Below are 9,898 nucleotides of genomic sequence, written 5' to 3'. Positions count from 1 at the left end.
CAATTAAAATTTTATTAATAATTTATTAATTTATAATACTATTAATTTGTTAATTACAATTACCAATTAACAATTAAAACTTAATTGAAATTCTAATTAACCCATTATGGCCATAATAATATGCAAAAACCAGGATTAATATAATCAGTACTAGCTGTCTTGAAATCGTGAAGCAAATTTCGAATTGGATCCAGATATTGAGTTTTAGCCCAAAATAATTACACTCTGGCATAGCATAATAAGAACCCAGAATGGGACACAATCACCAGTCACATTTCATTATTTTCTAAATTTGTATTGATCCAAATTGGAATTGATTGCTCTATTTTTGAGATAGTTGTTGGTAATTGGACCCAAATACAAACCCTTAGGCCCAAATACAAATCCTTACGCTCCATTTGGTACGTAGAATTAGAGTTCTAGCCTTCATTTACAAATTTAATACTCCATCCGTTCCAACTAAGTTGAGTCATATTCCTTTTAGGGATTTTTTTTTAGGGATGTCCTTTTAGGGATGTCACAACTAAGTTTAGTCATTTCTTCTTTTGATAAAAAATAAAACATCCGATCACTCTACTTTATTTCATCACCTACTTTACTCTCTCTTTATATTTCCTACTTTATTTCTCTCTCCTATTTTTCAATACAATTTCTTAATCTCCATACCCAAAAGTTTTGACTCAAGTTAGTTGGGTCGAAGAGAGTATTTAGTATCACAAAAATATTTGAATATAGAATTGAATTACAATTTCAAAACTCTCAATTCCACAATTTGAATTTCATAGGAGATAATTTGAATCCAAAGAGTTACAAGTTAGATACATATATCCATAATACAAACTGCACACATATACACAAAAAAAGGGGCACACTACATGGATGTCAATGATGGTAGTCTACTTATCCTGCAATTGCATGCACAAACTATGGAAGATTTCCTTATCTCGCAATGGCATGTGCAAACTGTGGTTCCTAACTACGGAAGAGAAGCAATTGACGAAAAATGGCGGTGTGCCTATTATGATGAATATGAACGAGCCTAATTAAGGTTAGACTTGAGCGGCACATTACTCATATCACTTTTTTATTTTATCAAAATGATGGTTAAAGATAATACAAGGATAAAAATTTGAAATAGATGACGTCAGGTTCCACAACCTTTATTTTCCCCTCATTCATCAGTTTCTTGAATGGAGTACAATTTAATTTTGTTGACTCTTTCTATGGTTGCCATTTGTTTCTTGAATTTGCTAAATATTAATTAATTACATTAATATTACAAAAGAATTAAAGTATTTGGAGTGGAAAATGAATCACATCTCATTAGAGAGAAACTAATTAACAAAATTAGAAAGTTCATACTTTTCAAGGACGAACTAAAAAAATAGTTCATACTTTTCGGAGAGGGAAGATTATTATCTAATAAAATATCTATAACGGACTAAAAAGAAAATAGTTAAAGGGAAGATTATTATCTAATAAAATATCTATATTGTTATAGCGAAAAATATTGATATATAAAAAACATAAAAATTAGAGTAAAGAATTCAAAACTAAGTGAGGAATGCCTATAAAGTCCTCTTATTTATTAATTTATCCAAAATGAGGGAGATGAAGATAGTTGTTGACGCAACACCTACGATGAAATAGAGTGGATATAAATTTGGGATCCTCATGGTTTTGAGCGAAAGAAAACTTGGGATATTAATAACAATGTTGGAATAATAATATCTAGGTCGTTGATAAGGACTAGTTACCATTTGCAAAAAATAATTAGTCAATAAACAAGTTCATATAATGGGTCCTGTTAGATTGAGATTTTTGGACTTAATTGAAAATTAAGATGCATTTTTAGTCACGCATTCATAATTTTCGCGCGATGTCAACTACGGAGACATTATGTCAACTAGGGAGCATAATTGTCATTCTCGCGCGATGTCAACTACAAAGACATTATGTCAACTACGATGTCAACAACAAACGTTATTTATGTCAACTATTATGTCAACAACAACATTTAAAAAAACAATGTTTTACAAATAATTAATGTCAACAATAAATATTTTCATTTCAACGACCTATAATATTTATGTCAACACAACGTTTTACATATAATATATGTAGATATATGTAGTTGACATTATATGTATGTAGTTGACATATATAATATGTGTAATTGACATGGATTGTACACATAGTTGACATTATATGTGTATAGTTGACATGAATTTAATATGTAGTTGACATTATATGTGTGTAGTTGACATTAATTATATATGTAGTTGACATGGATTGTACACATAGTTGACTTTATATGTGTGTAGTTGACATGATATGTAGTTGACATAGATTATATATGTAGTTGACATTATATGTGCGTAGTTAACATTAAAAAGGGAGATAGCTAAATCTTGAATCTAACTCTTAGCAACTAATTCCCAACTGGAGAATATCACCAAACACCCAGAGTGCGTTATGATTAAGCTTGATTCCCCAATCCAGCTCACATCCAACACAATTGATAATCCAAACCCTAAAACTTCTAATTCCATAAACGAATCAATAATTAAGCTTGCAAAAAGTTCGAATCCTATAACAAATCCCCACCATCCCCGCCTTCCTGGAGCAATCCGACGTCTCCGCCTGCCCCCTCGACCTCCCCGACCAGCTCTTCCGCAACATCAATTCCTCCTCCGCCCAGCTCCACCGCACCCGCTGCTGCCCCGTCCTCGCCACCTGGCTGTACTCCACCTACCCCGCCACCGCATTGCGTCCCTCCGCCGCCACCAAATCCCCGCCCCAGACGTCGGCCGCCGCCGCCTATGAGATGCCCGTGCTCTCCGACGACTCCGAGACGTGCGTCGATTCGCTGGAGAAGGCCCTCGGCAGGAGGGGAATCGAGCTCCACCGCCCTAACGACACGTGCGACGACATTTACTGCTACTGCCCTAATTAAAACATGAAATTATCATTCTGCCATTTAATAATTAATTAATCTAAAAATATTTTCTGTATGGCAAATTCTGGACCACTCATTTAATAAAAATGAGTGGCTGATAATGCATCTCAATTCTCAATTAGGCTAAAAATGTCAATTGATCACAACCCTCCATATAAATTTGTTTTCATGCTATATAGCCTCATCCAAGAATTCTCATCTTCTTAGTTGTTCATCAACCAAATAACAAAGACTAATTAAATTGCAAAAATATAGCTTATCCTCCAAAACACATAGTCGATCACCATATTTGGCACCACCATAATTTGGAAGAGAAAAATCGGTAAATAACTCGGTGTCAAGGTCAAAGCAACAACACATAGATTCTTCTGGAAATCGGCTGTTTAGTTTTGCAAATATGTACCCATTATTTATTTATAAGGAAATTTGTAGGAAAACGTGTAAAATATGGGGGAGCTTTTCATTTTCCTAAGTTCTTTGGCCTTTCATCTTAAGGTAACCTCCAAATGCATTATGAGGTGCCTTAATGTCAAGACTCTTCATGTAGATACTCATATCCTATAAATAAGTGGAGTTTTGGGAGATGAGAACACACCAACAAATCTTTCTCTTATTCTCTTAAGCTCTCTACATCATAGTTCGCATATTAGGAGCATTGCATTACTCGGTTCTCGCCTTCAATTCAAGTTCGCCGGAGCCTAAGAGTTTGAGGTGCTTCAACTCGGTAGGAGGAACGTCGTTTCATCTTTGGGGACGTTACATCAATCCCTGAGCACTAGCCGGGGAGTATCTCGTCTTGTGGAGAGAGGAATACCTCGACTCGACTTGAAGAAGACTATAGTTTGCATCTTGTTTCTTTTATTGTATTTACTTTGTTATATTTACCTTTTAGTTTTTGGTTCTTTTATAATAGCAAGAGTTTACCCGTATAAATGCTAAATTATTTCCAACCAAATCTCTATGCGTGACATTTAAAAAACCCATTATTTGTTCATTTATAAGGAAATCTACATGTGTACGTGTGACATTGAAAAACGAAGCACCAATTGTTTTCTGAATTCTCAAACAGGAGAGTTATAAATTGGAAGTTCAAATTTTGGATTTTTATGTGAATGGAATATTAAATACTTAATAAGAATATAGGGAGTACTAAATAACTAAACAATGAAAATTCAAAATCACAGCCAATTAGTATTATTTGATGTATATATTATAAGCTAAAATGTATGGTCTACTAACTCTACTTCCAATCCATCATTGACACGAACATAAATACACTTCCGATTCATTGGCGGATCTAGGGGGGGCAGGAGGGGGCGGTCGCCCCCTCCGTGCGACTATTTTTCCCTTATCGGGATGTAAAATTACCATGTTCGCCCCCTCCATTGGCCTCCGGCGTCGCCCCGAACAACAAAAGAAATTGCCATGTCCGCACTAAATCAAGCTAATACTATATATTCCGCCCCCTCCGTTTCCGGATCCTGGATCCGCCACTGTTCCGATTCCATTATCCATCGTAGTCACCATGTATTAGTACGTGAATCATCAATTTATATTTCCAGCCATATACTAATAGTATGAAATTAATTAAACATACATATAAATCAGGTGTTGAAGATTTTGTCTTTCTTGCCAACTGCCAATAATAAAAACACTTCATGACTCACTGCTTTCAATTATTTTATTTTACCATAAGAAAAAAGTTACCAAGAAAACAAGAAAAAAAAACCTTTTCTCCAGTGCAATGCTCCACTCTCAATCATTCATCTCTACATTCACTAGATTTTCCCCATTTAAAAAGGAAACCATACACACATATGTTAATAATAATAATAATAATGGAGAGGGAATATTCGTCTGCGGCGAGCCAGAGCAGATCCTCGTTCGGAGAGAAATGCAGCGATTTGGCGAAGAAGCAGCGCGCCAAATTCTACATCCTTCGCCGATGCATTGCCATCCTCGTCTGCTGGCGCGAGAAAAACGACGCCAAAGACGAGGACTGATGCCTCGGCGGCGGACCCTCGGTAATTAAACCCTTCCAAAACGGGTAAGTGGAGGAGCTTCATTTTTTTACGCTAAGGAAAATTAATTGGAGGAGATTGTTTTTGTGGGGATTAGTGAATAATAAGTGGTGTATTACGTGTATTTGTTTCTCTACATTGGACTGATTTTTATATAGATCATATATATGATCATGTTTGGGTTATCGTAAATCCCTTTTTTCGTTCACGACTAATAATCATATTTTATCGGTTCTTCATCAGTTGAGTTTTATTCTGCACTAATAAAACTCTAATCAAATTTTCTTTTTTATCTTTTATATTTTATTAATTTTGCATTAAAATTTGTATTATCTACTATCAAAACCATCGATAATGGACCAAGATAGTACACCACATCTATTTGATAAATTATATGGTACTCCCTCTGTCCCATGTTACTTGTACTTTTGTTTTTCGGCTCGTCACAAACTCCTTACACTATTTATAGTTTAAGTTATAATTAATGCATTTAATTAATATGTTAGATTAAGTTAAGAGCTCATTTATTAAGTGATGTCTCATTACACTTAAAATTCTGATTTAATCATACTAAAAAATCAATCCCAAATTTACGGCCTAAAATGAAAAGTGCGAGTAACATGGGATAGAAGGAGTACTAGTAGGATGGTCAGAAATTTAACGTGAGTAAAACTATCGATATAATACGATGATTTATCTAATAATGAAATCATACATAGCTTAATAGATACTTGAATTTTAATTAATTACCGTCAGTAGTTATACTTCTTTCATTCACAACAAGCATATAGTTATTTCATAAAAATGAATTGACTTAGTAAAAAAAATTATGTAATAATATTATCCACTTTTTCAGAGATGCTCACATATGCAATGGGCATACATAAATACGTGGAAAATTTAGGACTTAATTAGCTAAATAATTAGTTTAGAAAACATGAATTATTTTTTCACATGAAAATTAACCATGTCTGAGTTATTGGACCAAAGGTCAAAGATATACTCGATCCATATGCTTTATAACCTCCATTATTATATCAAAATAACTATAATATACAGCTATTGCAATGCTGTTAGTTAAAAGAGATAAGATATATAGTCCATAAAATATTATCTCACCTTTTTAGTGCGTGTTTGAATTGTGATATTACCATTTTGTGTTGGTTTTGGAAGCTAATCATGTGACGTCCCTTTTATTAATTTGCAATTCCTCATTCTCAAATTAATCGATGCATTTATTTTCAGCACCTGATTTAAAAAATATATATTTTTTATTAATTACCCAGACTATTTATTGGTGGGTCCATTGACTATTCCCGCTCTTTGAAAAAATTATATAGTGAATACAGTTAGATAAATGAAAGAAAAATAAAGGAAGTAGAAAGATTAAAAAATTTAGTTTTGCCAAAAGAATAAATGACTTATACTATAGCGTATGGCATCTCGAAAAGAAATATAACCGATAAATTTTGGACGGAAAAAATAATTATATCAAATATACTCAAATTTACTAGATGATGCAAGCAACGCCTTCAAATTTGTTTTAATTATTCACTGACAATGAACTTATCGTGATTAGGATTATATAATTATATTATTGGAACTATTTATGTTTTTCTATTAAAAGATAGATACAAATGATTAACAATTCGTGGTAAAGAAACACTGTGTTGGTTCATGCAATTGATGTTCTATTCTCAGCTTCAGCACACGTGCGGGCCCATGGCCCGGTTAACTATAGGGCCCTCGCCCCCCACCACTCTGCACTTTTTTCTTTGACTTGACCCCTATTTTACTTTATACGATTAACATTAATAAATAAATTTAATGTAAAAAAATTGAATTATTGTCCTTTTTAATCAAAATTGTATTAATTTTTGTGAGACTAATTTCTAATAGACAAACTCGATATAAATATATCATGCTATATTCTCTTCCTCCCACAAGAATATGCACTATTTTCTTTTTAGTCCGTCTCACAAGAATATGCAATTTCTAATTTTAGAAAGTTTTTTCTCTCAAAGAAGGTGGGACCACTCTTCACTAAATAATTTAATTATTTTTCTCTTTACATCTCTCTTATTTTACTAATTTTATATTCAAACACGTGACGACCTCAAAGTGCATATTCTTTGGGGACGGAGAGAGTATTATTTAATTTACTTTCTTTTAATTATAGGGATATTGGCACCTAATATCATAAAATTTTCAAAAAGTTGGGTTTTTCCCATGAACTTTGAAATTGGCAAATAATATCACGAACTTTACCCCGAGTTTGTTATTTCCCACCAATGAAAAAATTTCAGAAAATAATACTTATGATATGAATTTTATTCGTAATTTTTCGACAACAACTTCGAGAGCTTCAAGTTTTTCAATCTTTAAGAATAGTTTTTCTTGAAGCACACCCTCCAAATTTGTTCTTCAATCCATTAATATAGTCATAATTTTTTCATTTGTGGGAAATAACAAACTCAGGGTAAAGTTCATGATATTATTTGTCAATTTTAAAATTGATGGGAAAAACTCAACGTTTTTAAAATTGTATGATATTAGGTGTCAATATCCCTTAATTATGCTAGCCCAGAAATGCACCCAGCCAAGTAGGCCCTGCATTCTGGTTAAGATGGGACGTGTAATGAAAATTTACATTCAATTATACAAATTTAGCATATAAATTAGATGCCATAAGAATATCTCCAAGGGGAGAAGGTATATAGAAATGTATATTATGTATTTACCTTCTTATAAAGTGAAATATACCATTCTAAAACGTAACACATTCCAAAGGAAAAATGTATATAAAAAGGTAAATTATTTTTTTAAAATAAAATAATAGTATAAAATGCATTAAAAAATATAAAGTGTAATACATTCTCAAATACCTTTCCCCTTGGAGAAGGTTTTTTCATGAAAAGAAGGCAAATATAGTAGTTATAAGACTTTACCTCTCCATTGATGGGGAGGTAAAGATACCTCTTCAAAATGGGAAAAGGTATAATACCTTCTCAAATACCTCTCTCATTGGAGAATGGTTTTTCATGAAAAAAAGGTAAATATGGTAGTTATATTAGTTTACCTCTACATTTACCTCTCCCCTTGGAGATGCTCTAATAATGGTATTGTGAATCTTAAGGATTCAAAACACATATGTTTGCTCCGGATGTGCTCTTGTAAATATTTCAACAACCCAACATACCCAACAAGAAATGAAACAATAAAAATGGTGAAAAAATGGAGAAGATGAAGGTGTTATGATTTAGATAGATGCGTGGGACCTATGGACCTTCTACAAAACAATGAAGACAACACAAGACAACTTTAACCATAGCAAGAATCTAATGGCTCCACAAAACTAGCAACACAAGAACTAGAATTACATACCTTAACATTCAATCTAAGCCCGACAATAGATTATAATGCAACCACAAGGGATTTTGATAAGTCTTCAAAGATGAAGAAGGATGCTCAATATTGAGACTTTGTTTGTTTACAAATGAGTTCAAAGCTTCCATGAAATAAACTCTAGCAAGAGTATGCATACTAGAGTGAAAAAGAAGTAAAATAAAATATTTTTTGGTCAAAAAGTCACATCCCGGACAAAACACCCGGCCGGGTGTTTTCCACGGCTCATTTCACCCGCCCGCGTGAAGTCTCTGGACAAAAACTGATTTCTCGGCAAAAACGCCCGACCGGGTGTTTTTGGGACCCGCCCGCGTGTTTCTTTCTGTATTACGCGACTTTCTTAAAATGATCATAACTTCCTCATCCAGGCTCCGATTGAGGCATGCAAGATACTCACGCGAAGCTTTTTCGACAATGAAGACAATGGTGGTATGAGGAGTGCATTTGGATTTTATATTCATAGTGAAATTCCAGTTTGAATCAGACCTCTGAATTCGGCTTGGCTCCTTGTCAAGTCTCCACTCTCTTCTCGGACCCCAATCAACCCATGACCCTCGACATCGTTGTATTCTATGATTGTGAATACCCGTATTCACATCAAATGGAATCCAGACTAATTTCACGTGATGTTTTTTTGTTCAAATTGATTCTCAACTTTTGGTAATCACAGTAAAAGAAAGAAGACTGTGACATAAGAGAGAAAAATAATTTAAATTCTTATGCGATTTCTCATGTACATATTTAAAAATGGCCAATCAATGTCCGATTCCGAATTGCAAATTGCAAATGTGTTTTGTCAAAGGTTTGTTATTATTTGTCAAACGATACCATTATTCCAACATTTACGCTTTTTGCACCAACAACCTTTCTAATTAGGCGTTGTCCATTTTTCACATTTCATTTCCATTCTCAAACACATTGTTTCGATGCTAGTACATTTTACGAATATATTCCAAATTAATCGATTCGTATTTATTTTCGAGATGTACACAAATTAATCCTTTATATATAAACCAAAATTATTCAAACCATAAAAGGGTGAATTGTACAAAAGAGAGGAACAAGCAGAACACCAAACAGTCACGAAAAACAACCAAAATAAATCAGGCCAAAGACAACTACCTACGAACCTATCACACTACAGAAGAAAAATGCAGACCAAAACTAAATCCTAGCCACACAAAAGGATCACAAAGAAGTCGAGAGTCACAAAATTTGTACAACTTCAAGATCTTCTTCCTCTGATCCAACCCGTTGCATTGACCGCTTTTCAGACTAATTCCTAGCTTCATGTAGTTTGTAGATAACATAATCAGGTGAGAAAGGAAATTCATGACACCGCCTTCTTGCCCAAGTGCCGAGGCGCCAAAATAATTTTCTTTTACTCTCTCCGCCCTATAAGAATATGCACTCTTTCGTTTTTAGTCCGTTCCACAAGAATATGCACTTTCTAATTTTAGAAAGTCTTTTCTCTCTAATAAGGTGAGACTCATTCTCTACTAACCATACTTTA

The sequence above is a fragment of the Salvia splendens genome, chromosome 22, assembly GCF_004379255.2.
Source record: "Salvia splendens isolate huo1 chromosome 22, SspV2, whole genome shotgun sequence".
NCBI lineage: Eukaryota > Viridiplantae > Streptophyta > Magnoliopsida > Lamiales > Lamiaceae > Salvia > Salvia splendens.
Note: the sequence above shows the minus strand (reverse complement) of the source record.